Source organism: Zonotrichia albicollis, chromosome 5, assembly GCF_047830755.1.
Source record: "Zonotrichia albicollis isolate bZonAlb1 chromosome 5, bZonAlb1.hap1, whole genome shotgun sequence".
Taxonomy (NCBI): domain Eukaryota; kingdom Metazoa; phylum Chordata; class Aves; order Passeriformes; family Passerellidae; genus Zonotrichia; species Zonotrichia albicollis.
This window is the reverse complement of record NC_133823.1, coordinates 68,751,618-68,779,584: the sequence shown is the minus strand read 5'-3', so window position 1 is coordinate 68,779,584 and position 27,967 is coordinate 68,751,618. Positions and strand designations below refer to the sequence as shown.

At 37.3% G+C, this 27,967-nt stretch overlaps 1 long non-coding RNA gene across 1 annotated transcript in view; it reads left to right on the top strand.

The window, feature by feature from the left end:
• Positions 1-27,967, top strand: part of LOC102062417 (uncharacterized) — an 85,807-nt gene that overhangs the window by 24,708 nt on the left and 33,132 nt on the right. Inside the window, exons 2-3 of the long non-coding RNA XR_012580299.1 lie at positions 2,505-2,651; positions 3,354-3,412. This is a non-coding gene — a long non-coding RNA (uncharacterized LOC102062417). The remainder of the gene's footprint in view (positions 1-2,504; positions 2,652-3,353; positions 3,413-27,967) is intronic.

Sequence of the window (27,967 nt, the reverse complement as noted above, 5' to 3'; positions counted from 1 at the left end):
AGTAAGAGGACTGGTTATTACTCACATGGCATGAGAGAAAAGGAGGAAGAACACTAAAATTGTCTTGTAAGGGTATGGCTTGTAGGAGGCAATTAACTTCCTGTGGCAGAAAGGAAATGATGGATCTGACTCCATGTTCTGAGAAGGCTCATTTATTATTTTATGGTATTATATTATATTAAAGAATGCTATACTGAAACTATACTAAAGAATAGAGATAGGATACAGACAGAAGGATTAACAAGATATGAACGAAAAACTTGTGACTCCTTCCAGAGTCCTGACACAGCTGGATGATTGATCATTAAGTCAAAACAATTCAAATGTTGGATAAACAATCTCCAACCACATTCCAAAGCAGCAAAACACAGGAGAAGCAATCAGATAATTATTGTTATTTTTCTCTGAGGCTTCTCAGCTTCCCAGAAGAAGAAATTCTGGTGAAGGGATTTTTTCCAGAAATTATGACAGTGACGTGAAGCCATAACCCATACATCAGCGCAGTTCATCTTTTTGTCAACCAGTTGAAAACAGTGATGGTTGCTTGGGCTCCATGTTGGTTTTTTAACATTAGCCATGAAAGCTCAGAAAGTACAGAAATGTTACAGCTTGAGACGAGCTGGAGATGTCAAATGTACCACAAGGTGCTGAGTTCAGAGCTGGGCAGGGCCAGAGGTCCAGGCTCCCTGGCAGATCAAAGAAAGGAAGGACAGTTGTTTGAGGAAAGCATCTGAAAAGCTGTGAAAAGTTGTGTTTGAAAGGCGTTTGAGCTGCTGCTGTAGTCCAGTTTCAGAGGGATGGGGATGGTGGAGTGGCTCATGTGAAAGATTTTCTAAATCTTCTCTGAAGCTTTAGTTTTCTGTGAAGAGGTGTCTATATTTTACATCTATACTTTTTAATATAGATGCCTCAGCACGGCCCTTGTCTGGCTCTGCCTCAGCTTCCCCCAAAACTTTGTAATTCTCTCTCCACAATACAAGTAAAAAATTCTTTACCAATAGTGTACTTAACAAAAAAAAATAAAAAAAGGTGTTTGACACTGGATTTTAATTTTCCATAGAGGAGTATGCCTACAAGTTGAGGATTAGTCATTTAAGCTTTCCAAATGCAATTTAAATTGTAAATGTAAACTATCAGAAGGAAACACCTGTACACATTAAATCACGCAGTGCTGACTTTCAACCATATCAATAATTTGTAACAGGACAATGAATTTGTACCATCCAATCAAAACAAATAAAGAGTATCTTCTTATTATCATAAAAGCAATAAAAAGACTTGCACGGCATTCTTTAGCTAATTTGTCTTTCATTCTGCACCATAAAGATAACAAAGTGTAGTGTTCTTTTAGAACATATTGTTTTACTCTCTATATTTTTCATCACTACAGTCTGGAGTATATTGTTTTTTAATTTGCTGATGGAAACCATCAATTAGAATTAGCTTGAGTGCTGTGGGAGGATAATGACAATAGATATGAAAGGAGCAGAACAGCATCTAGCATAAATTAATGATGCATTTATTGTGCATCTCATTAGCTCAGTGCAGGGCTTATTCTATGAGTAGATAACTTACTGTTGTATCAAAAGCTGGGAGAGTAGGAGGATTTGGTTGGAGAACCATCTAATTATAGTCACTCATCTCAGAATGAAGGACTCCACTCCTTTGATAAAAATCTGATTAAAAGAAACAATATTTTTCCAAATGTCAACATATTCTGTACAGCTGGAGCCTGTGCAGATATATTCTGACACCCATGTCATTTACTGACTCTAAGGCTTGTAAAACTTTCTGCTAAAGAAACTCCAAAAATACAACTTAAGAAAGACAAATTGGCTAAAACCTTCTATAACTCTAAAAAATGCTTTCCATTTAGGGTTTTATAAGCACTTGCAACTATTTCCAACTGGAGAAAAAACAAAATTCTCCCTCATTATGGATCCCAACCTTCTAGTTAAAAATACTATGCTAATATTGTGATTATGTTGGTTTTCTACTTCTCTATTCAAGACAGTTATTTTAAAAATGAAGAAGCCGGACTTCCAGCTGCTATCACTGAAAACTTACTGCTTAGCAAGGTTTGAAATCATCCATGTGCCTTAATTAATCTGTTTTTGTGGATGCACGGATGGATTGTGGACACTTAACTCTGCAGGACAGTTAGGAGCAGGATGGATTCCTATCAGTTGTTAGGAACAAGAATGGATGCATGCAAATAGTTTTATTTTCATGTGCAAGTATGTTTAATGTAGATAGGTATATTAATAGAGTTTGTGTTTTAAAGGGTGTCAAATATCAAGATTTTTGAAATTTGAATTTCCTTTAAATGCAGGAACACAGAAAAGGACAATAAAATGATTCTGAGAGTTGGTGGGGTTTTTTTGCGCAGAAATGGCCTGATGACCAATGGAAAAATTCCTTACTAGCTACAATATGTTCTCCGTTAAACACTAATAATGTGCCATTCTGCATTCCCTAATATATAGTGGTGGGGTTTTTTTCAGTCTTAGGAGACAGGCAGAATTTTTGAAGTTTATCATCCACTTGCAAAAAAAAAGAAGGAAAAGACCATCAAGTTGTGTAATTAAGTCAGCTGGAATTAATTAAAATAGATCAACGTGCAGTCCTTCCTGCCATCCACTGTACAGCAGGTAAGTAATTTCTGATTAATGTTTTAAATGCAGTTCACTTTTACTTAATATTTAATTCATAGCTATAAGCAAAGTATGTAATCTAACGGTAACATGAATAATATCTGCATGAAAGGGTATGTCACCTTAAAAATATGAGAAAGAGGAAACACAAAGGTAGTTTTGTTCTCTTTTACAATAAAAATAAATATTTCAAAAGCTTATTTGTTTCATCTTTAAACTAAAATTTTATGTGAGACAAGAGCAGTGGAGTAATTGGGGCAGTAATATTTTTTTTAAAGATGAAACTTGCAAAACATGAAGTCTGAAGTATGTGACAATTCCTTGCAAGCTGACAATTTTTGAGTATTGCCTTTGAAATCCAACTGTTGTGCCAGATCTCTGACTCAATGGTGAAGAAAATGATCTCTTCACTTTTGAGACTAATTTAATCAGGGCTGTAAAATTTGGGTCTGGCTCACCCAAAAATAGGTTGCACTTTGTAAGGTGAGCTAACAAATTCCTTAACTAGAATTAGATTTATTTGCTTATTCATTTGAGTGCTGAACTGGAGTTAATAATAAAAATTAAAAAAAAAAATAAAAGGGAGAAAATAATCCCCTCGGCTTCTCTGGATAAACACACACTCTAATTGTTTGAGTAAAAAACAAGAGACAGAGTAAATTTAACAATATTCACATTATTTATCCCTCTTGTTGGCAGGAAAAGAAGAAACATCTCTGAAATATCCTGTCTGGTCATTTAGAAGGAAGAAAATACAGGTTTGTACATCTTTAAAAATTAAATCTGAGCATGGAGCATTTTGTCCTGTTATCAGGAGACACATTCAGCAACATTGTGGTTGGGAGTATGAGAGGTCATGAAGCACTGCATAAACTATTATGTCTTTAAGTACTTGTGAACTTACAGTTTTATCTCACAAGCTATTTGCTGTATAAATCTGAATGAAGAGATTTGTTTCATTGGATTTCTCGGTGGTGGGAAGGAATAAAATAATTTTGGGCTTTTTGTGCTGATTCTGCCCTGGTACTGGATGAACAATAAGGGTCACATTTAAAAAAGAAAAACAAAAAGGATAAAAGAGGTGTAAATATTTTTTTTACTTTTTTCTGTTATGACTTTTCTGGTTGGCTTGGTTGTCTTGCTACTTTAGAGAGTCTGCTTGAATCAGTCTTACAGCCAGACTTTCAGAAAAAGTATGGGCTTTGTTCTTAAAGACTCACATATTAAATCCTCTATAAATTGTAGGACACAGCCTTAGAAATCATAAAAGTTTAGGAACAATATTTTTGCACTATGATCCAACCTTGCAAATTATTTTACGTTTGCTTTTTTTTTTTTTTTTTTTCCCTGCAGAAAGTTTAATAATGGGAGAAAAGACCCCAACCTGTGTCGAGTTTTAAAATTTGAAAAAAAAGAAAGCAAAATATGAAAGGAAGTCTATTTTGATAACAGGCTGTGTAGAATAAAGAGAATAAATAATGAGAGCTGTGCTTAAAGTGACAGCCTTGGATTCAGTGTCTTTCTAGGAATGACAGGCAGCACTGACTTCTTGTTATTCAATGACAGACAAGGCTGGTGATGCCTTATCACAAAACCAAAGCAATCTTGGTTTAATCATTAATAAAACAGTGATAAATTCCTGCCAACACAGACAAACTTTTAAACAAGCTTTAGTTTTGGGCTTGGACACCTGCTAATTTGAGCAAATGGCTATGTGTTGAAAGAAGCTGCAGGGGCACACAGCAAAAATGTTGGAAAAAAACCGAATCATCATCTTCAGTGAAAAGGTACAATTGCCTGCAGGTGTTCAGATATTTCACTGCTGAGCACTGAAGGCAGTGGAAAAAAGGAACCCAATCCCATACCTGTTACAGAAGCCTGATAAAATTTCTTCCCTCTCTTGAGAGTGAAGAAATGTAATCAAGCATGGGATTGCTCTTTGTGCAGGCAAATGGCACTGGCATAAAGAGAAGAAGGAAATGGAACAAGAGTACATGAATTTTCCTGGTTGGGTTGTGTGAGTGTGACTTCAGAGATCCCATTGACACAGTTATTCACTTGGGACTAAGAGTTCATAGATGTTTCTATGATATTGGATTAAAAATCAGACTCCTTGCAGACCAATTTTATTTTCCACATTTGTTTGTGTGTGTGTCTGGTTATGTAGACAAGGTACTGCTGAGAAATAGTAGTTGTGTCGTGCCAAAAATCCTGCTCTCATCCAGGCTCTGGTGCATGTTTCCGAGTGCCACCTGCTGGCTTTGGCCTCTCACACAACCTCAGGATGCAGGGAATTCTCTGAAAGTGCCTGTTCAGTGACAATTCCTGGGTACATCTTTATAGACTACAGCTCTGTCCTGCCTGTCAGCTGTCTTAGGGACATCCAGGCCAAAAGACAGCGACTGTGTATGCATTCCAAAGCTGTCCTAGTGCCTGTGTTTTGCTGGGTAAAAAAACTCCAGATATTGCTGCTCAACCTTGCTTTGCTCTTCTCATGATAGGGGCAGTAAGAGAAACAAAGCAGGGGAAAAAAATGAAGGGGATGTGACAGTGTTCACAGGGCTTTTAAGGTAAGGGAAGAGACGACAATGTTGACTCCATGTTCAGAAGGCTTGATTTATTATTTTATGATATATATTACATTAAAACTATACTAAAAAGAATAGAAGAAAAAGTTTCATCCCAGAAGGCTGGCTAAGCTAAGAATAGAAAGGAATGAATAATAAAGACAGAGAGTCCAAGCTAACTGGGCTGTGACTGGCTATTAATTACAAACATCCAACATGGGCCAATCACAGATGCACCTGTTGCATTGCACAGCAGCAGATAATCAATGTTTGCATTTTGTTCCTGAGGCCTCCCAGCTTCTCAGGAAGAAAAATCCTAAGAAAGGATTTTTAATGAAAAGATGTCTGCGACCAGGGGGAAATGGGGAAATGCTTATTATTGTGAATGGGAAAAGTTTATCTTGTAAACATGCTGCCTGCATTGATGTGTGAGAGAATTCTTGTTAAGCTGCCTGTTCTTGTGTCCAGGCATAACTAGGTAAAATAGGCAGTAATAAGTCATGCTCATGGTAATACATCTCTAAAGGACTTTTACTTTTAGAATTCCCACCCACCGTTTGTGCATGGCGTGTGTGCTGTGTTTAAAAGAGCAGAGAACAGTAACGTGGCAGAAAAACCCATCTTGTGGAAATCCAGCTCTGTGGTGACTATTTGGCTACAACTGCAGTCTCAACTACAAGACTGGGGTGTTGATAAAGCAAAATACAGCTTGTCCCTTGAAAGGCTCTGCTCTGAACAGGCACTGTCTTCCCCTGGATGGGAAGTGCCATGATGAAAAGCGCTTGTTTATTCTCCCGACTCCCCCAGAGAGCAGGCAGGAGCGAAGTGACTTGTAACTCCAATCCCTGCGACTCCCAGCGGATTGCTATTTACAAACTGCCAGAAGACAAGCTGTCTCTCCCAGTGGCACTGTCTGAGCGGGCCCCTGTGTTATCTGTGACACTCATTACACGTGTGCCTGCACAGCAGCTGTCAGTCACCCTCAGCCACAGAGACAGCCATCGCTTCCCCAGACCTTCCAGGAGTTAGCTGAACAAATTAAAAAATACGGGATGTTGCAATTGAGGGAGCTGTGGGTGACTAATAAAGCTCTGGTAATATAGACAAGCATATACTGAGCCCTAGAATCTGGTTTGTGATTTTGTATTTTTTCAGTAGTCAGCTGTCTCTATTTTGAAAGTGTTTGAGAAATGCATTCCTTTGTTTTTAAGCGCTGAGAATTTAAAATGTGGTATGGTTTGAGTTTTGTTTGCTTGTTGTGTGTGTGGGTTTTTGGTCTTGCTTATTGTTTTGATTTGTTCTACTGTTGGATCTTCCCCAGAGCTAGGAACACAGTGTGAGTGCATGGCCCTGTGGCAGTCCCAAGGAATCCCATCTGAGTTTATTTCCTCAATCCTCTGCTGGTTTTGACAAAAGTTTTATCAAACCAGGGATGTCTGGAGTGAAATGTTTCAGGGTCAGTTCATTGGCATTTTTTAATGAAAATTTTTCAGCAGCTGAAAACTAGCCTGGCTTACAGGGAAGAGAAAGCAGCTGTAATATATAATGAAACAAATGGGAAAAAGAAAGGTTGATCACAAAGAATAAATGAATATAAATGGGAAGTTAGGAATCGAAGATGTTTGTAAAGGAAGCAGAAGGATACATGAAGAAATTGTCATTTAATTAAGGACTTTGATTAGTTTTTTAAGTGGAAAAATAAAGCAAAAATGCTGCTGCTGGCGTGTTACTATATGGAAAAGGCAGAGATGTATGTAATAATGCAGGAAAAATAGAGGTAGTCAACAAATATTTTTGTTACTTGGCTAACAAATTACTTTTCTGAATTCTGTGTTAACCTCTCCAGGTGTTTTTTTGCTAAGATACCGAGTTTCCCAGCTCAAGTGTGTTCAGTCATCTCCTTTGAGTGGATTTAGGAGGCACAGGAAAGTGCTGCCAGAGAAATTGTTGATTAAGCAGAAGTAGGGAGAGGTCAGCAGTAGCAGGGGAGTTGTAGAGTGGTAAATAATTGGAAATGAAGGGGGGAAAAATTACTTAAGAAAAGATCTGTGGTTTTCAAGGTTTCATTTTGGAACAGGTTTTCATTTGTACCTTGATCCTTTTCTCCTTAATCTGCCAAACTGTGTGTCTCTTCACATCCTTTGAGTTCCTTAGAAGTCTTCACTCTGGGAAGCAAACAACTTTGCTTTTTCTGTGTTCAAGAAGACTGATATTATCTTCTTGCAACTCTTTTTACTCCCCAAGCAGGCATCTCATCCATTGCTCCCTTATTGTCCAACCTTTCCCAAGTGGAGCTTGCTACAGCTTAATGAGTAAAGTTCAAAGTTAGTGCTGATCCCAAATGCTCCTCTTGGCTCTCTGTGGAAAAGGAACAGGGTGATAGACATATGATGATGCTGAAATAACCTTGTCTCAAAAGTTAATGAGGATGAAAATGGACCTCTTAAAATCAGCATTTCTTTATAATATGTCCAAATGTTACAGAAAAAGTGTCCCAGAGGATCGCTGCCTTTGCTTTTCAATAAGACTGGCACTGGAAAAATCCAGAAGATGAGAGGAAATCTATTGTTGAGGCAATATTTTGAAAGGGTGAAAGAGGGTACAGTGGTAATTACAGGCCTGTCAGACTGACATGCATCTTAGGCAAAATAATGGCACGGCTGATGTAGGACTCAATTATGAGGAGTGAAATAAGGGCAATAATAACTGCGAGACTTGTGGGAGACAGATACTGCAAAGCTGATGTGACACCTTTTTGATGAGATTACACTTTGGGTTGATAGGAGCAGTTGAAGCAAGGGAGCCTTTTTTTATGGCAAAAGGGGACTTGGGAGGGCAAAGAATTTTGATTGAGCAGCTGGAAGAGTACAAGCTTGTCTCAGTACACACTGTGTGGGTGAAGAGTGGCTAAATGAGTGATGAGTGATCACCAAGCAGCCACAGGTCTCGTGCTCTTAGTCAGGGGTGGCCAGACAGCATTCCAGGTCTGGAATAAATATCACCAATGTGAAGATGATCCGAAGACAGAGAGACCTCTCTTGTATCACCAGTGAGTCTGCCTGTATTTGTGTGAAGCAAGGTATAAATGCTCCTATTTTCCCCCAGGTTCTCAAGTACTTTGGGCAGATTTTACAGCCATCTAATAAATGCAAGTATGTCTGAAGTCCCACCAGTCCTTCTGGTAATTCTGTCAAGCAGCACAAATTTCTTCTTGGCAATTTAGAAAAAAAAAATCTTTGCAAAAATGTGAATTTTTTTACCACCATTACCTCTGCCATATGAATATACTAGTTTATTATTGGCATTCAATTTGTCTTTTCCTCCATGACTTCCTCCATCTAAAAATTTGTCCTCCTTGGTAGCATGTGTTGAGATCTGCTGATAAGATGGTGTCTGTTCATTAACATTGCAAGCAGAAATATTTTACCTGGTTCTGTAGCATCAGTCTTTAGAAAATTTGGATTGTAGACAGTCTTCAAAGACATTTTTCTTCATCATCATTGTGCTTTTTCTAACTTGCATGGAGTTAAGGTTCTGGGAGTATAGGTGGTGTAAATGAGAGTTCCTGGAGTTTAAAAACACCAAGTACCCCAAACAACTTTTGAAAACAGTAATTTATAAATATTTTGTCTGCACATTAGCTATTTTTTTTAATCAGTTCAATATTTATTTTTGGGTCCTACTCTACAGCACAACACCCTTCCTTCTTACTGAAGCTGAATAATGTTGTTATTTTCATCAGCTAAGATAAGTAGCTATAAAATTAATAAGATTATCAATATCTTACTGGACCTTCATTATTAATCTGTCTTTCATATATTTACTGTGTGCACCAGAGGTCTAAATTACATTTTTGTTCAGTTAAAGGCTTGAGGTAAAGTAGTCAAACATTATAAATTCCAAATTGTATATTATTATTATTTTATATTATTATTATTATTATTTCATTTTCTCTTATCAGTATTTTTGTTCTTTCATTCTTTACCTATTATGTATAAACATCAAAAAATTTCTCTCTCTGTGATGAAGAATTGTGGTTTATAGTTTGGCAGTTCAATTTAGACACACTAAACTGTAGATTGGCAAATTTCTTTCTCTTCTACTCATTAGCAGGGGGCCTTTAGCATCTTCTTTCTTTACTTTTATTTTTTTAACAATCCCAATATCCCACTTTTTCAGTGGGATGTAGCCCAAGATTGAGTAAAGAATTAGACTCACATTAGGAAGGCTGAACTTGCAATAATGTTGAAGAAATAATATAACATGAAAAATGGTACCTTCCTGCTTTACATGTGGTTTTAATTATTGTAGCTTTTGGAGTCTGATTCAAAAAAATTGCACTAAAGTTAAAAAAAAATAGACAAAGGAATGAAACAAAGGTTGAACCATCTGCTTTATTTTGAAAATAGAAGCATTCTGGTCCACAGATTGTTTAAAGGTTTAAGTAATCTCTTGTGTTTAAAAATTGTAAAAGGAATTGTTAATTGAATAAGAAGTTTTGAGATTTCTTATTGATAAAACATATGGATTTTAAAATTTATGTATCTTTGCATTTGTTTTTTATCATATTGGCAAAAGAATAAAATTGGTTTTAGCTGTTTGGTCATCAAACTGATCAGCAAAGGATTGCATTATAGCCATACAAGCAATCTTGGTTTTTTCCCCCCCTTGCTACTTTTATTGTCTTGGAGTTTTTGGCTTAGTGAATGTAAGTAAAAAACCTAAGAACCAGGATTAGGTATTTTCCCTGAGGTAGAATCAAATCTATTGCCTTCATATATTTTTATTGCATTTCTAGAATATCATCCTTATTTCCCACCAGATTTAAATAACTTTGGAATTCAAACATGTCTTTAACCGATTGTCAGATAAATTCGCTGATGTTGTATGCTTGAAGTATTTGCAGAGATTTGTCTTTTAATTAAGGATGGTCAATATATGAGAGAAATTATTATTTAAGTTGGCCGTGAAGTGATTAAACATCATTAGGGTGTGTTCTTTTTGATGTGGTCTTGCAGAACAGGGGTGATCTGTACACTCCTGTTAACAGAGAGTGATGGGCACCGATATACACTGTTAACTGAGGTTTGACCATGTACAAATTCATTTAATTTCAGTTAAAAGTGTCCTTTTTCTTCATCAGGATTTGGATCAGGTCGAGTGATGTTCACACTGTTAGAAGGTGTTTGTACCCTACAAGCAGCCTAAAGCACACTTTTGAGGAGTTTACTTTTGTTCTTACTTGTTGAGGATTCTGCATTGCACTTTGCATACCTAGACTATCTGAGCCTATTTTTCCCCTCAAAACCTCTATATGTCAGGGAAACAACACATTCCACATTTTAGGGAGGCATAAACATTTCAAAAGCTGGGTGGACAGTGACACTTGGGGTGTACCTTTATTCTGTTTGTCTGTGTCTCCAGCTTTCTTGAGTGGACAGAGTTTAGAGATGGAAATGTCTTGGTGTGCCTGCTCCACAGTGATTTATTTTTGGGCACATGAGAGAAATTAATCAAATCTAGCAGATGAACCTGGCTGATCCTGCATCCTAAGTCAGCCCCCTTTAACCACAGTGTCATTCCCACTTTTGTGCTGGACCTAACTTTGATATCAAATATGTGATTAATTTCATAGGCTAGCTGGAGCAGTTCAGTAAATAAATAATACATCTTTGGACTTAAATCTATTTCTGAGATGAGAAATAAAACATAAGACTGTGTTTGGATATGCCCTTTCCCTTCTTGATTTCCTGCTAATCAAGAATAAATGTCCTAACAGAATTTAAATCTCACAAGTATAGCTGACTCAAAAAGATAAGAGTTTAACACTGAGAGCTTTGCCATCCTGGTTCTCTGCTATTACATATCTGCACTATTAGACACTGGGAAAATGACAGGACTGGTGATCTCTGATCTTTGAAACAGAGATAATTCTGGACATATTCACGTCAGTCTGACAAAATTCTGACCTCATTATGAGTAGCTGTGAAATTCTTCTGGTTTCCCCTGCTAGAAATCTGCTGTGTCGTTGCTGCCTTTCCTTGCTGCTGAGCCATTGAATGATCCTGGTATTTCTTCTCTGTTTGAGGGCAGAGGTGAAAGCTGTCTGATTGCTCATCTGCTAATCTCTCCCCAGTAGCTTTTGAACCAGCTGTTCAGCCAGTTTGGAACAAAGGTAGGGATCTTGAAATCGCAATTTTCATGAAAGCCCAAGAGTGCTAACAAAATAGCAAAAAGCCACATGTCCTCTCTGTGCTCTGAGGAAAATCCAGGAACAACTCAGCTGTTTTACACTCTGGGTGGCTGCAGATAGCAGGTCAGTCAGCATGAAAATAATTGTCTGGTGACTGCTTGCGCTGTCTGCTGGTTGGTGGAAAAGACACAAGGATGTGAAGGTGCTGTGGAGCACAGAGGGGTAAAAAGCAAGCCATGAGAGAGTAGATGATTTTATGGCAGTACAGATATAAGGGGAAGTGAAGATAAACATCTATCAGAAACCTGCCTCATCAGCCTTTCTGAGCTCAGACATTCTCTGAGAGGGCTAATCATGGCAGTATTGTAACCACAAGGCTATTCCAGTGATGAAAACAAACTTCTTGATATTAAAAATGCAAAATATAGTTCTGTGAACAAGACATGGTGTGTGAAGTGGAAATGCTGGTCAGAAATTATGTCATTCTCGACCATAGAGAGATGAATTAGTGAAGTTAGGTTCTAGAGAGATCAGTTTGAGATGGATGCTGAGTTTTGGGGCTGTGAGAATGTGTGCTGCAGTAAGGCCGTGCACTCTGAATGTCAGGCTGCTGCATGGTCCAGACCACTCTTTTCAAAACTCCTTCTTGTTAATAGAGCTCTTCACATCTTCTTGCTGAAGAGTTTGTGATACTTTGCTATAAAAAACCTTTTAATCTTCTGATTTTCTTTTAAGAGAAAAAAGGAGATATCTTAAATAATTAAGCAGGAATAAATGTTGTACTCACCATTTATAGGAATCTAGGGTAGGTTAGATGAGTAATAGAGAAGTTTCATATGTAACAGTGTAATATTTCCCTGGCCTCTGAGTTGTTCAGTCTGTTGGGACTCTAGGTCCCAAGCAAATGCTAGAAGCCCACTGGGAGGACTCATGGTTTTGATATCTGCACAGATTTTCCAAACTGCACTGATCTTTAAATATCTATTTCCTTGATTTCCTTGCAATGTCAAAAAGAGTTGTGCAGATCGAATCCAAATTTAAGTTAAAAGCATCTTTAGTAAAATGCTGTTTATGTCATGTCCCCAGCAGAAAAAGCATTTTGGAGTTATCAACATTTTCCTATTAAGCCTGACTAAAATACGGATTATGTATTTGAGATTTGAAATCATTGGATAGTCGTTCCTTGGAAATAAAAGAGGAAGTAAGAGATTTTAATAGGAAAGTGTCATCATGTATTGTGAGTGTAGTACACAAAATAGCAAAATAAAATACAGCCACAGAATTTCTTTGGGCAACTCACAGAGGTTCTGGTGTAACTTTAGTGGGAAGTAATATAAATGTTCAGCATATAAGTATACTTATTTTAGTACAGCAGGCTTGTCTAGTACTTTAAGTTCCATACAGTAAATTGTGATAGATATTATTCTGTCTGCATTTTCTAGTGAAAGTGCACGCACATCATAGATAAAAAATAAAATATTAATTATTTTTAAATACATGTAATTTTCCACCTGGGGGACAGAAAGACAGAAAAATGCTAGTCATGTAGCTTAATGCACTAATAGAGAGGCACTCTGGTACCACACTGACTTTAGAGGAATAAGAGCCTCATTAGAATATTTATAACTGGTAGCTGGTAAGCAATCCAGACAAAAGAACATGTCTTTAGGCTTTTGTAATGCATTGCATACATTTACAGTTGTGTATAAATGGCTATTACTTAGAATACATTACTTAAAATATGAAGGTATTTGTTAATGCACAATATATGGCATAGCTGTGGATCAATTATTATTGTCCTTTTTATTGTTTTTTTTGTATTTTTTTCTTCTTTCCCCCCCCGTCTGTGTAGCTGGCTCCATGGCTATCTATTATTAAAGATGTAAGAGGGAAACATTTTAGTTTCCTCACAAAACCACAGCTGCCATTGTAGAAATATATCCTTATATTTATTCTCTGAATTCAACTTAGTGTTAGAAGAATGTTTATTCCCATGCATTATTCCATGCTGTTGCACAGAAAAATGTGATGATAATGACGACGTACCTGAAAATATCACAGCACCCTTTCAATAAATCTGCTTATATGTCACCACAAAGTCATTTAATTTCAGGGAAATGTGCCTGGAGGCAGTCAGTTCATTGTGGTTGAAGTTTGTTCCACAGATTTGAGGTCCCAGGGTTTTGAAGGTCATGGTTTCATGATCACTGTCTTTTCTAAAGGGACAAATCACAACAGAACTGTTCCCAAGTAATTCTGATGCTGTGCTACTTTCATTGAAAATCCTAAACCCCTCCACATACTCATGAGAAGTTGGGGAAGGAAACTTCCCAGAAATGCAGTAGTAGCTAGTCTTTGCTGAGGTTTTTATTTTTTAGGCTTTTAAAGTCATACCTCTCATTTTGTAAAATTACAAAAGAGTGATTCTCCTTTGTGTTGGGTAAAATGTCAGGCTAGGGAACAACCCAGTAAAAATAATGATAAATAACTGTATGTCTGGGCCAGAATCCAGAGTCCTTGGCACCAGAAGAACCCCACTCTTCTATTAATTAATAGGGTGGTCATAACACACTCTTCTCTGTTTTTGTGGGGACTGAACACTAAAAGTGAAATAATTTATTAAACAGTCTGTGGGCTGCCTGGACTACCTGACATGTATCACCATTCTGATTATACCACAATATTTTAAGAGTATCTCATTTAACTGGTCATTTTCATGCTGTGTCCTGCAGAATCCAACAGGTGTGGACTTTCTCTAAGCATGAACAACTTCTGGTTTGCAATCTTGTCCCAGTTTTGCTGGGATACCTCAGAGAACCCCTAATTGAGAGCTGTGGTATTTTTGAGGCCCCCGTAATAGGGAGCAATGATGAATCTGACTCTGTGTTCTCAGAAGGCTAATTTATAATTTTATGATACTCTTATTATATTAAAGAATGCTATACTAAACTATACTAAAGAATAGAGAAGGGATATAGACAGAAGGCTAAAAGATAATAATGAAAACTTGTGACTCTCTCCAGAGTCTGACACAGCTGGATGATGATTGGTCATTAGGTAAAAACAATTCACATGAAACCAATGAAACAATGACCAGTTGGTAAACAATGTCCAAACCACATTCCAAAGGAGCAAAACACAGGAGAAGCAAATGAGATAATTATTGTTTTCCTTTTTCTCTGAGGCTTCTCAGTTTCCCAGGAGAAAAATCCTGGGCAAAGGGATTTTTCCAGAAAATATCATGGTGACAGAGACCAGTGGCATTTACAGCTGTCACTAGACCTACCATTAATAGGGTATTTGTTTTCCAGTTGTAGCCTGGAAGGAAACCATTATTTGAGCAATGAGCTGCTCATTATCCAAGGGGTAAGGTGAATAAGCAGGATGCCACCTTAATCAGTAAAGTTTATTTTGGGATTCGATCACAGATAGTTAAGGGATTAGCAACAGGCAGTTGTTTTTCAGCAAGGGATAGATCACAGAGTATATAAACAAGGTTGGTGTTTTGCCCTTTCAGAAGAAGGCCACAACATTAACAAGATTAAAAATCTAATAAACATTAAAAATAGGTATGGAGTCAGTGCAGATAAGATGCTTTGTCACACCTTTGGGCCTTCTCTCCACACAAAAGCAGAATCTGTTTAACTGAACTCACATTTAAATTAATCAATTTAGTAACAGTCCTGAAGCCCTGATATAAACCTAAATGGTTTTACAAAAGGCTTATATTGATTTACCTTAAGTAGATTTCTACTTAAGCTGCATCACAAGAAACTTGTTGCAGATGAGTTTAAAAGTGTTCATACAGATCTGTGCTGTTTAATTAAGTAGACCTGCAAAATAATTGTAGTGAGAACAATGTGATTTTTGTGTTTGGAATGCCAAGTTCAATGTGCATTTACTTTCCTTTGGCTGATAATAATAATAATAATAATAATAATAATAATAATAATAATTCATTATTATACATTTAAATGTAAAAAAAAGGTGTTTCTTTCACATGATGAAACAGGAAGAATTAAAATAAGAGTACTATGACAACAAAATTTCAAAATGCACTGGAATTTTTAATTTGAGCATCGTTATGTGACTGAAAAATTTACACAAATTAAAAAATAAAAACCTTCTAAGTTTGTTCACTGGTTTTGTCCTACAAGAAAAGATGTGAGGTAACCATTTTTGGAAGTAGACCTTGTTAGTAGACCTTTCTTTTCCCCAGTAGAGCATAGCCTTGTTATGACACTGTGCTCAGCAGCTTGTTAATTCTCTAAGACAATTGCTCCACAGGAAATGCTGAAGAAAGGCTTCAAATAATTTCTTCTTGCTCTTTTTTCTGAGACTGATAATTGAATACCAGTCTCCTGGGCAGATGCTGCAGCCACCAGACCATGTAGCATTTGGGTCTCTTGTCCAAAATAAACATTTACTTGTATACAGAAGAACAATTTGCCAAAATAGGAGCTTTACAAAGAGGTGACAGAGGAAGGCTAAAATCTAGAAGATATCTTCCATATCCTGGGATTCGAAAGATCTGGAGTAATGTCCCTTCTTCAGACTTGTAAAACTCCAGTGACTGTCAGTGGGGAAGAGCTGTCCCAAACACCTTCTAAAAGAGGCTCTGGGCTGCAAACAAAAAAAGATAACTGGAGCCCAGGTTTCCTGCCAAGCACTGAACACTTGTGCTGCAGTACTGTAAAGCCAGTGCTGTTATCTTGTTCTTCCTCCTACTGTTGGAGTTAGCTGTTAAAAAAATATTCACGGACCATTGGCAGACTATTTCTGTAATTTAAATTAGGATAATCTCCTAGGAATTAATGGACTGGGACTATATCTGGGCAGAACTGTTTTTTTTTTTTTTTTCCACTTTGTTCTTTTTTTACTTTATCTTTTGTTTTGAGTACTAAATCCACTATGAACCTGAGGATTCCTTCTGGAGAAAATATTTATTGAAGCCAGCATGTTTCCATAAGCAGTTTGGGTTGACTGACAAAGGAAAAAAAGATGGAAAAAATCACAAAGTTAAGAATATATGCTTTTGAATTAAATGGGTATAAAATGATTAGAAGAATAATCTGGAAAGCTTTTTAATGAGGAATTTGGTGGCACTACTTGTAAGCTTCTGGTGTATGCTTCTGAAGTCTGAAATTGAAAGGCAGAATAACGTGGAGGGTGGTAGAGACTGTATTATTTGGAGCCATTTCTAACTACTCAAAGGACAGAGCTCAAAATGGTGGATAAATCTACACAAGCTCAGTCACGTTTTTAACTCTCCACTTTGTAAGCGTGTCCTTGTAATGAAGAAAAGGATGTTAAAACTGAGATTATAAAATTCAGGTCCTGGGCAAACATGATGATATGCTTTTTTCATTATACAAGAAACTATATTGAAAAAAGGCATGTACAGTTCATAGAGAAATTAAAGAAGTGAGTCCAAATCATTATTCTGGGATGTTAAAGTAGCATGTGAAATAGGTGGCAAAAGGAGCTGCAATGATCAATCCATTTTGCTGCTGAAGTGAACAAAATCACAAAGAGACAGTGGGGCCGCTGAAAGGATGAAACTTTGACACAACAGAGGGCCAAAATGAATTCTTCCCTCTAATAGTTATGAACTGTGGAGGTGGTAATATTTCAGGAACAAAAAGAGATTCTTGCTCACGTTTTTTTGCCTTTCTTTCCTAGCACATGAAACTTTAAAAGCCTCTATCACTGCAGGAGAGCAGATTATAATAAGGCAATTAGAATGATCAAAAGCTGACGAAGAATAACACTCAGAAAAAATCACAAATTAGCCTTCCAAAATTATTAGCAATAGAAAAAAGAAAGTCTTCTGCCAAGAGGATTAATAGATGCGATCAGTAGTATGGAAGAGAAAGGTGTTTTTGTAGAGTAGGAACTCAGGGAACATACCAAATTTTCTTGGGATGATATAGATAATACTGGTTAAACTACAGGGTGTTCAGACTCACAACATGCTGTTCCCTGCAATGTCTGTTGGCACTGATTTATAAAGAGGACCCTGAGACTGATAAATGTGTGGTTTTTGAGCATTGCTAAACTAGTAGATAACATTGAAACAGCCACACGGCAGAATTTACTGAGGTTTTAGGAGAACAATTGATACTTAGATGGATTTACAAAGTCATGAAGCATTATATCAGCCCAAGCTACTGAAATAGAATGAAGAGTATTGTGGCCTGAGCAAACATCCAGAAAAAAAGCAAAAGCATGAATGGAAAATGGTACTGATTCCCTTATTCTCTTCACAGTGACATTCATGGGATTACAAGCAACCAGGTTTGTTGATTTGTGAGAGAAACGAGATAATATCAGATTTTGAAAAGGCACCATTGACTTAATGGAGAATTAAAAATTACACATTGAATACTCTCCAGTCTTCCTACGAGCCAGTGATACACACACCTGCTGGTATTTCCTACGTAGCTTGCAGCACCTCCCAGAAAGTATTGATCATGGGGAACGGGAGGGGCTGCAAAGGAACTTTCTGTGGGAATCTAGAACTGCTAGGAATAGCAAAATAAACGAGCATAACTAAACAGATATGAATTGAATTGCCACAGTGATTTCAGCACTGTCTTCTTATATGCTGCTGCCTCAGAATGAATCATGTGCTCCCCGTGCAGCCTTATTTCACTAAAACATTTCCAGTTTGTCAAAAACTATACAGAGTGGTATCACATCCACAAAAGTATTATCTTCTTGCTGGAGAGTAGCGAAGGTAACATTACTGTGATTCATTTTCAACGCTGGCTAATACTTGGAGATGCATCATGGCTACATTTATTATTGCAGTGGAATAAACCACAGCGTGCAAAGTCCTTGAAGGATGGTGTGAGATGCAGGGTGTCTTACAGTACATTACAGCTCTGCTGCTGCACTTAGGACTCGCTTGACACTTCTATTATCCTCCCCCGATTTATTGCTGCTGCTCACATTGCAGAAGCATCCAGAAGTCCCAGCTGAAATCGTGCCTGCGTCGCTCTGCAGAGCTTTTACACCGAGTGGCAAAGACGTGCAAGTGGGAGGGGAAGCAAAAAGATGAAGTGACTTGGCCTAGAATGAGAAGCAATTCTCTCAGGAGGTGAGAGATGAGAGGGGTCTGGTCTGGAAGCTGAGCAGCCACGCAGGCAGAGCCCTGGACGTGCAGGCATTGGCTTCAGCTCTCAGTGGGCTTGTTAGCTCGGCTCCCAGGTAATGCAATCTCACAGCCTTCAGCTGAGAGCCATTCTGCCAGCAAACAGAATGAGCTTGCACCCACCTGTATTGGTACTGAGGGCCATATTGTCACTGAGGGCATTCTGTTAAAACCCGTGTTTTCCAATTTTCATCCCAGCCAACACATTGTTCTACTACACGCCCCATTTGGATGTATTTTTGTGTCAGGAATTGTTGCTATCCTATTCCATCTGGATTATTTGCCTAAAACCCAGAATTTTCTGTTAATTTCAATTTCTTTTTTTTTTTTTTATGTAGCTCATGTGGTCATTTCCAAATAAGCAAATTTTGCTCACCTAATGTATTTATAATAGTCACTGCTTACAAAGGGATGGGATTGCTATGAGGGAAGATTCTGAAAGCTCAGCAACAGAATAGGAATCTACAAATACACTACTGCAATTTTTCTTTGGTTGTTTGCAAAACAGGTTCCTGAATGCTCTTCAGTTTAGCTTTTGTATTAATCAAAGGTATAAGTTTATAAGTATTTATTTATAAGTATCTGTTTTAATCTATATGCCTAGAGAATGCTTTTATCCTTGTGTGAATTATTAATGGATAGAAATGCTCTGTGGTCTTTTCAGAGTTGCAAGGGATAATCAGTCTTGGAACTTGCAATGAATGGAAGTATTGATTTGCTAATATGAAGTAATTTGTGTGATCTAAATACAGTGCATACAATATGTGCAAATTGATTCCAGTTAGTCATTTTTGACTCTTCTCCTAAATCTTGGTAAGTGAGAACTCTGGCTTTCTCTACTTGGATTTCTTGGTGGCTTTCAAAGGATTGATTTTTCCTTTAAATGTTTGGGCCCTGATCCAGTTTACCACTTGGTGGCCTGCTTAGATTTAATCATGTGGACATCCATAATGATTTTACCAGGAAAAAAACACTCCATGCTCAAATTCAAATGGATGTTGGTATATTTTGCTGCACAAAGATCTGAGTTTGCATCTCTTTCGATAGTAATAACTGGACAAAAATATTATCAGTTTCATGTTAGGGGATACTGGATTAGTTTGAGGAAACAGGACAAAATGGAGTTAAATTAAATGCACCTACTCTGCAGCGCACATTCACTAAACTATCAAAGAAAGATTTACAGGATTAATTAATCTAAACACCTCATAAAATTGTAGTAAAATGTTTTGATGGGAAATGCATGTCTTTTCAAATTTAAATTTATCAGCCTAAAAATAAGTTTGCACATTTTAAAGGAATGGTAACAGCTAATACTTGTCTGTCATTTCTATAAATATATTTATTAAACTGTTTCAAATAGAATGGTCATATCGGAAAGGTGAAGATAGTATGACATAAAAAGACAAGCTTGTATATTAAATAAAACCAGGCATTATTGAAAGAATTGTTTGGAATTATTACTAGCTGCCATGCCTTAGTATCCTGATCACAGTGCAAATTCACTTAGCAAATTATAGTTTACCTATCTAAAGTTTCCACTAAAATGGAGTTAGAGTCTTAAGGCACCTCTCTAATGCCACTTTCAATCTATGCTTTTGTGGGTTTTTTGCCTTTAATACAAATAAATTATTTCTGGAATTCTGAATTTCAATAATATATTGAATATGTCTGAATTGCAATAATATATTGAATAACAATTTTTTTTCCTGTACTATGCTCTGATGAGCCATAATTCCACAAAAAGCTTTCAGTATACACACAAAGACATCTAACATAAGCACTTATGCAGCTGCATGGCCACATCATTACTCACATCACTTTTGGTATTTTGCAGTGCCTATTTGTGTCAAAATAAATGTGTTCATTGGAATGTTTATGGAAAGTGACTGAAATAAGTCAGAAATGCATCATGATGCCTCCATAACTGAATGCATATTTGCAAATGCTTAGTGGTGCTGCTGATTTAATTTGTGATGTGATATTAAGAGATGGCTTCTGTGCACATTTTTAGTATTGCCTAATAGTGGTATTCCAGAGCCTTCTGCAAAGTTAACAAGGAAATCATATAAACAAGGGAACTAATTAATGGGAGCCTAAATACAGTGGAATTTTAGTTCTCCATAATTGTAATGCCACTGCTTGATGATTCAGGACACATAAATTCATGCAGGTGAGTGAGTTCAGAGACAATAGAGGAGCTCTGAGCAGCAGCACCTGTCAGGAACCTCCCACCACCTGAAAACCATTGCAGAAGTCAATGTGCTCCCAAGATTTTTTGAGAAGCATTAATAGAAACACAAATTCCGAAAGGATGTTATTTAATTAACGTGTGAAAAGGGACAGAAATTAATGTGTGTTTTTAGTAATTGATTGTTGCTACATAGTAACTTCCATATTAAATGTGCATTAATGATGTTTGATGCGGAGCAGCATGGTTTTCTTTCCTCACGTTGCTGTGTGCATACAGTGCTTTGAGAGGAGATTTTGCCCCTTCCGAAAGATCAGAATATGAAGACAATTTGCGCTGTGGATAATAGAGTGGGAAAAGATATCAATTTCTGCTGGTCAGCTCCTTCCCCCTAACCCTGCTGGTGCAAAGGAGGCCTCAGATGGAATTCAGGGCTGTGGTGCCCATTCTGGTATATGTGCCCCTGCTTCATGATTCAGGACTCATAAATGCATGCAGGTGAGTAAGTCAAGAGGCAATAGAAAAACTCTGAGCAGCAGAACCTGCCAGGAACCTCCCACCTTTCAGGAAACACCACCTGAAATCCATTACAGAAGTCAGCGTGCTCCCCAGAATGGCTCTGATTCTCAAACTGAGAAGCATTAACAGAAACACAAACTTTGAAAGGATGTTATTTAATTAACGTGTGGAAAGGGACAGAAATTAATGTGTGTTTTTAGTAATTGATTGTTGCTACATAGTAACTTCCATATTAAATGTGCATTAATGATGTTTGATGCAGATCAGCGTGATTTTCTTTCCTCACGTTGCTGTGTGCATACAGTGTTGAGAGAGGAGATTTTGCCCCTTCCAAAAGATCAGAATATGAAGACAATTTGCACTGTGGATAATAGAGTGGGAAAAGATATCAATTTCAGCTGGTCAGCTCCTTCCCCCTGACCCTGCTGGTGCAAAGGAGGCCTCAGATGGAATTCAGGGCTGTGGCGCCCATTCTGGTCTATGATACAGGATTACCACATTAATAGCAAATCTATACAGAATATTATTAATTAAGAAATATAACACAACGTTTGCCATTGTATTCAGATGTCCATATTCTTAATGAACTTATTTGAAGCTGCACTTTTGGGATGGATTTTCTCTTAAGTATTTCATAGCAGCTAAGTCTATTTGACTTAAAATGCTCCTGATAACCATGAATTTGGTAGGTGAACAAATACCCAAGCGAGAGGCACATAAACTTTATTATATATTAATCTAGTTGCAAATCTTAAAAAAAATTCAGGCAGCTGATAATGTACAATAATGAGGATTAAAATAAAATCTAACTTGTTCTTTCATGTAGTTGAGGATTAGATGGATCTCTGAGTGTCACATTCAGCAGAGGTGCTCCATAGATGGCAGTGTAAGAACCACCTTTAAAGGCACAATTAGTATATAAAATCATGCATGTGGCAAAGTAATACTTATTTTTAAGTTTAACTTTGAGTTAAACTTATTTTTGAGTTTACTGAGTTAAACTTCATTTTGAGTTTGACTTTTTTTTTGAGTTTAACTTTGTCTCAGCTCCCAGGAATCACTCAGCTCAGCAGCATCCTATCTCTCTGAGCTGCAGAATTACCACTTGAATTTATGTTTCTTTATCTCAACCTCTGCTTTTTTTTTTTTTTTTTTTTTTTTTTTTTCTTTTTGTTTTTTAATGGTTAGAAGAACTGTGGAGCAGAGACTTCATCTCAGGTATGTTCCACCCTTGACAGGTATTCACAAAGACCATGTCAGTAAGTAAGAGTGTATTTATTGCTTTGTGCTGTTATATTGCCAGCATCTGGAAGATGTGCACAACATTTTACTGATCATCTTCTCTTTAATGTCGAGAGCAATTCATTGCAACTCCCTGTGCATAATACACTGGGAAAAAAACCCAAAGAAAAGTGCTTTTCCTTAAACTGTGGTGGTTTAAGCTTAACCACTTTTACTTAAAGACACTACTTTTGCAAAACTATTGAGCTGTGTTCTTCCTTTTGTAAATAGATTGTATACCAGGAATATTTTCCAGCTCTTGAATGTGTTTATTTCTTTCCTAGCCATCACAGAGAATAAAAACCAAAGAAGCCTGGTTGTAAAGCCTTTAAGATGCAGAACTGCATTTTAAAGCTGATAATGAAAGTTGAATGTATATTTTTTTTATTCTTCTGGTTCCTTGAGGATCCTTGTGAAAAATCTGAATGGACAAAATAGAACATCTAGTAGAAAGTGAGGGATGGTACTCTGTACTAAACTGGTACTCTGTACTAAACTGGTTAGTAAATATTTTGGCTATTTAATTTACTTAATCAGCTGAAGCATAAATAACAAGGAATATTAAAATTAAATGTCTCAAGAAGTATCAGCTCCTGAGTAAGAAATCCTGCTGCAATACTTATTCTGTCAAAGGGCAAGCTGGAGGTGGGATAATTGCCTTTGAGGTGGGTAGAACTGGGGGATCTGTAGGAGCCTGAAGCAACCTGAATCTCCAAGTAAACAGAGATGCTGTATAATTTTTTCTATTATAGAAAGAAATCTTTCTTTCTATACTTTTGCAGGATATGCTACTTTTTCCAGGATGATGTGCCCTAAAATGATCTGGGCTTGCCACTTATAAAAGAGAACTTTAGATTCTTTATTAGAAGAGGTTTAACTATGTATGCAGATCTTGCAGATTATTAATTAAATTTTGCCTGAAAGAATCAGTTTGTGAGCATGGAAAGATGTGAAAGAGCTGTGCTGGCCAGCCAGAACACTGAGCTGTGACAGCTGACAATGGCGATGACTATTGTGGCAGGGGTCACGCTATTAACAGTGAACCAAAACTGAGGAGAAATTACAGTGAAGCCTTTGTAACCTGGCATTCCTGTTAGCCTGGACACGTCTCTGTACGTGGTTAACCTTTGTCATGTGGAGAGTTGTGCCTTTGTTTTGCCCAGGGAAGTTGCAGCGGTGTCATTTGGTACATCCTGTCACTCGGCCTCTGGTCACAAAGTGCTGCTGGGGCCCTCAAAGGTTCATTCTCTGTGTGAGAGCTGGGTTTTTGTTCTCTTAACCTGTATAATAAAATATCTGCTGTGTGTTAATGAAGCTTCTCATTAAGTGAATTCTCAAGTTCACTGCAAACAGTAGAAATCCTGGGTTTACATTGTAGCACATCAGGATTTTGATTTTTTTTGTGCTTCCTATTAGAACAGTGTTATTATGGCCCATCAAGCCACATAATTTACGGGGCCTGAGGTTCTGGCCTTTTGTCCTTGCCTTTCCAGTACTGAAAAAAGTTACTTAGAAAAGGAAATGCATTGCAGGATTGGTTCTTCACAAACAATAATAAAGAAAAAGAATATGTATAGTTTGTTAGAAATTGTTTGCGTGCCAAAACCATCTTCATAATTTTCCTATAGGTTTCTATTTTCAGTTCTCCATTGATTCTCATATTTACTCTATTTTCTTTTGAAAATGAATAGCCTATTTTTCCTACTGTGAACACAGCTGAACATTGTTAAAGTTCAGCTCAAATACTGTTGGATGTTTCTTTGTGTAAAGACAAAGTTTACCAAGAGAGTCACTTTGGGGGAGAGGAAATAGAAAAGAGCTGAGTAAAAACACCTAGTTCTGTGAAATGAAATGTAATGAGGAATTCAATATTTTTTGGCTTTGCAATTGCAAAATGCTTTTGGATTAAGGACTGGCTGTTGTGTTATAGGATATAAGCCTTTTACACTTTTGCTCAGAAGTGTTTCATGGACTCATCTTGCTAAAATAGGTAAAAATGACAAATGACTTGGGCCAAGTATGTGATGGTCTGGCCAGCTAGGGATGAACCCAAGGCAGCAGATACTGAAAAGGTGGAGGGGCAGATTAATCTTCCCAAAGTTGTTTCTGGACTTCTCTTGCCATGCATTCCTCTTGTCTTATGATTTAGTGTGAAAAAACAGGATGAAAACGTATAATTGTTTAGACTGACTTTGCTGGCTCTCAAGGGCTTTTGTAGAGATGACTGTAAAGTCTGTTATTCCTGATGGAAACTACTCCGTTAGATGCAACTAAACACAGTGGATAGAAGGAATGGATAAAGTAAAACTTTCTTTTGTTAGCATTACATAGTACGCCATACAAAACTTATCATGTGGGCTTATTGCTGGAAGGAAGATGTTTTAAGCATTTCCAGTGGGAAGAAAAGGCAGAATTTCCATAAAGGCAGAACAAAATCTGTTTGCTTTTTGTTATCTCTTGCCACTGTTCTGTAAAGGAGACAAAACTTCTGAATGTATTTGCAATAAAAACCCTAAAGCAGTAAGACTATGAACAGATAAATACAAGATTTTAATTTCAGGACAACAGATAAAATATAATTTCTAACAGAATTCTTTCTTTAGAACTACTCTCTTGATAAATGAGAAGTGAAAGGACACTTGTCAAGTGCAAATGTGTGAAAATTTATGCTTTCTCAAGGATTATTGTGCTGCATTCATGCTTTTAAAACAAAAAACAGCTCTATTCTAGGACCCAAACATAGAAATCCTTTGGTGCTGTGAGATATTATGTATCTGAAAAGATACAGAATGGAGATAGACAAATTTTTTAGTTGAGTTTGCACTTGAAATGTGGAGTGAAACTGCTAAGCCTGAAGGCAGAGGAGGAGATAGTGTCAGGATGTCTGGAGTTTTATTCCCTAGATATTAAACAAGTGAATCTCACCCCATCTGTGCTTGCAGGAGCTCCTGTCTATAAAAAAAAGAATAAAAAAAGGTCTTGTCTTAAAAATTGTAATTAAGCTATCTAGCTTGTTTAGTACTTATTTTGATGGTAATGTAGGAAGAGCAGCTATTTCTTGAGTGTGTGCATACAGCTTCAGTCTGAGACACCACTGGCACACTGAATTGAAGATATTTTTCCCCCCAGGGTGCTTGCAGATGATATGTAATGCTGTGATTTTCCTAGCAGCAGCTCCAGTCAAGCTGTGCTTCGATGTTACCAAACAACTATAAACACAAGGATGGGGATTCTCTCACCTATGCACCTATAATGTTATTTGCATATACTAGTAAGGCAAAGAGCAGAAAAAACACCTGGTTATAGAGTACTGTATCTCAAATCCTAGATCCTTGGCTGTTCAATTTGGCTTGAATTTACAGAGAATGCAACTGACATTCATTAATCCTGATGTTCTCTCTTCCCTGCTTCACTATTTGTTAAGCATCTTTCACTGTGCTGTGAAATATTAATTCCCTTTGTCTTCTTCTACTTCCAAAAAATTTATTTCACCAGCAATCGTTAGTGACTTTGTCTACAATGCATGAGAGTAGCTCTTCTGGAAATGTTAATTGATTTACATTTTAGCTGTCAAAAAAGACCCCAAAAGGCAAGCACAGAAAAACTTCATTTTCAATTAAGGCAGTGTCTCCACAGTGGTGCTGTGAGATCTGTGCAGAGCTCTTTCACATCCAGGCATATCACAGAGGTTTTGTCTTGGGCCCTCAGGGAAGGGAAAAAGTCAATTATATTTTCTATAATTGTCTATGGATTGTCTATAATTGTCTATAGATTACATACCAGGAATATTTTCCAGCTCTTGAATGTGTTTGTTTCTTTCCTAACCATCACTGAGAATAAAAACCAAAGAAGCCCGGTTGTAAAACCTTTAGGGTGCAGAATTGCATTTTTAAGCTGATAATGAAAGTTGTATGCATATATTATTTTTATTCTGCTTATTCTTTGAGGATCCTTATCAAAAATCTGAATGTGCAAAACAAAGCATCTAGCAGAAAATGAGGGGTGACCTGCAGGTCAGCCAGGATTCAAAGCTGACATCTGGGAAAAAAGAGGGAAAACCAGTCTTTGGCGAAGATTCTCCCACATTGTTCAGCTTTTACCATATTATGAAGAAAAGGCACAGAAAAATATACAATCTGCCTTTCCTAGAGCTTTACAAAAAGTGTAAAATTTGAGCTTTACAAAAAGTGTAAAATTTGTGCGCGTGAATAATTGAGTTGCCTGATTTTTTTTGGTTAGCACGTTGTGCAGAAGCAGAGAGGATTTCTCACTTTTAGTGGTGATTTCTGGTGGGAGAAGACATCTTGGCAGTAGGTGGCAGTGGAGCTCTTTGGTTGCAGAATTTGTAGCAGCAGCATAAATCCAACGTTTACAAAGCACAGCCTTTTCCAGATGCAGGCCTCGGGGCCTTACTCGGTCCTGCAATTCACTTCTTATTGTTGGGGATGTCTCGTTAGGAGATTAACTGTTTAAAATGCAGTGCTAATGTGAAAGTTTTAATTGGGAAATCCTCTGCATGTTAAATTAATCTTAAGTACTTTTATCTAGAAAGCCTACTTCCCTTCCCACAGCTCTTGGTGTTTGCAACCACCTCACATCCTTTTGCATCATATTAAAAACTTGCTATCGAGCAACAGTGGATTTTTACATTGCTGGAAATCCTTAAGAAAAATGATTTCTGAAGCTTCCTAAATCCTGGAGATGCTGGTAAATGAAATGTGAGGGGAACAGGAGCAGTGCTGAGATGTATTGACAGCCAGTTTGTATCCATGGAGAAAATGCAGGGCAAAGGTTTCATCCTAACCCCAGCTTATGTTTCATGGATAAGCACTAGGAAATGGTGAGAACAACTGGGATTTGCAGTTTGAAAGGAAAGCAGATAGGAACTCAGCTAAACATTTAGGGTGAGATTTTCTAAGCCGCCTTGGGGATTTTGGAGGCTGGAATCTTGGGCTGCTTATAAAATCCTCAGTCCTTAGGCCTGTTTTCTTTTCTTCAGGGCTTGTGCTGTTTTTAATTTGACCACATCACTTAGACAAGTGCAGGGAATGATATGATAGAAGGAATATATTGTTATCTGCAGAAAGGAGGAAACTGAAGTTGCAACTCTGCCAAGCTATAAATTCTGTTCCAGATCTTACTTTATGTGACCATCCAGATTTTGTCTGCATACTTTTGGGGTTATTGCTGCTTTTAAAGTCTTTATCTTCCTCAGAGGCACTGTGCATAATATTTGGCAGTCTCTTTCTCTCATCATCCCAGGCATTTTTTCAGAGTGAGTGCTTTGGATAGACCACTGTATGCATATCATTTCCAGATTTACTGGTCTGACTGAACTCAAGCACTGGGATCCTTGCACTGGTTCCACATTGCCCAGTGTAGGAATTGCTGAAAGCTTGAGAGTAG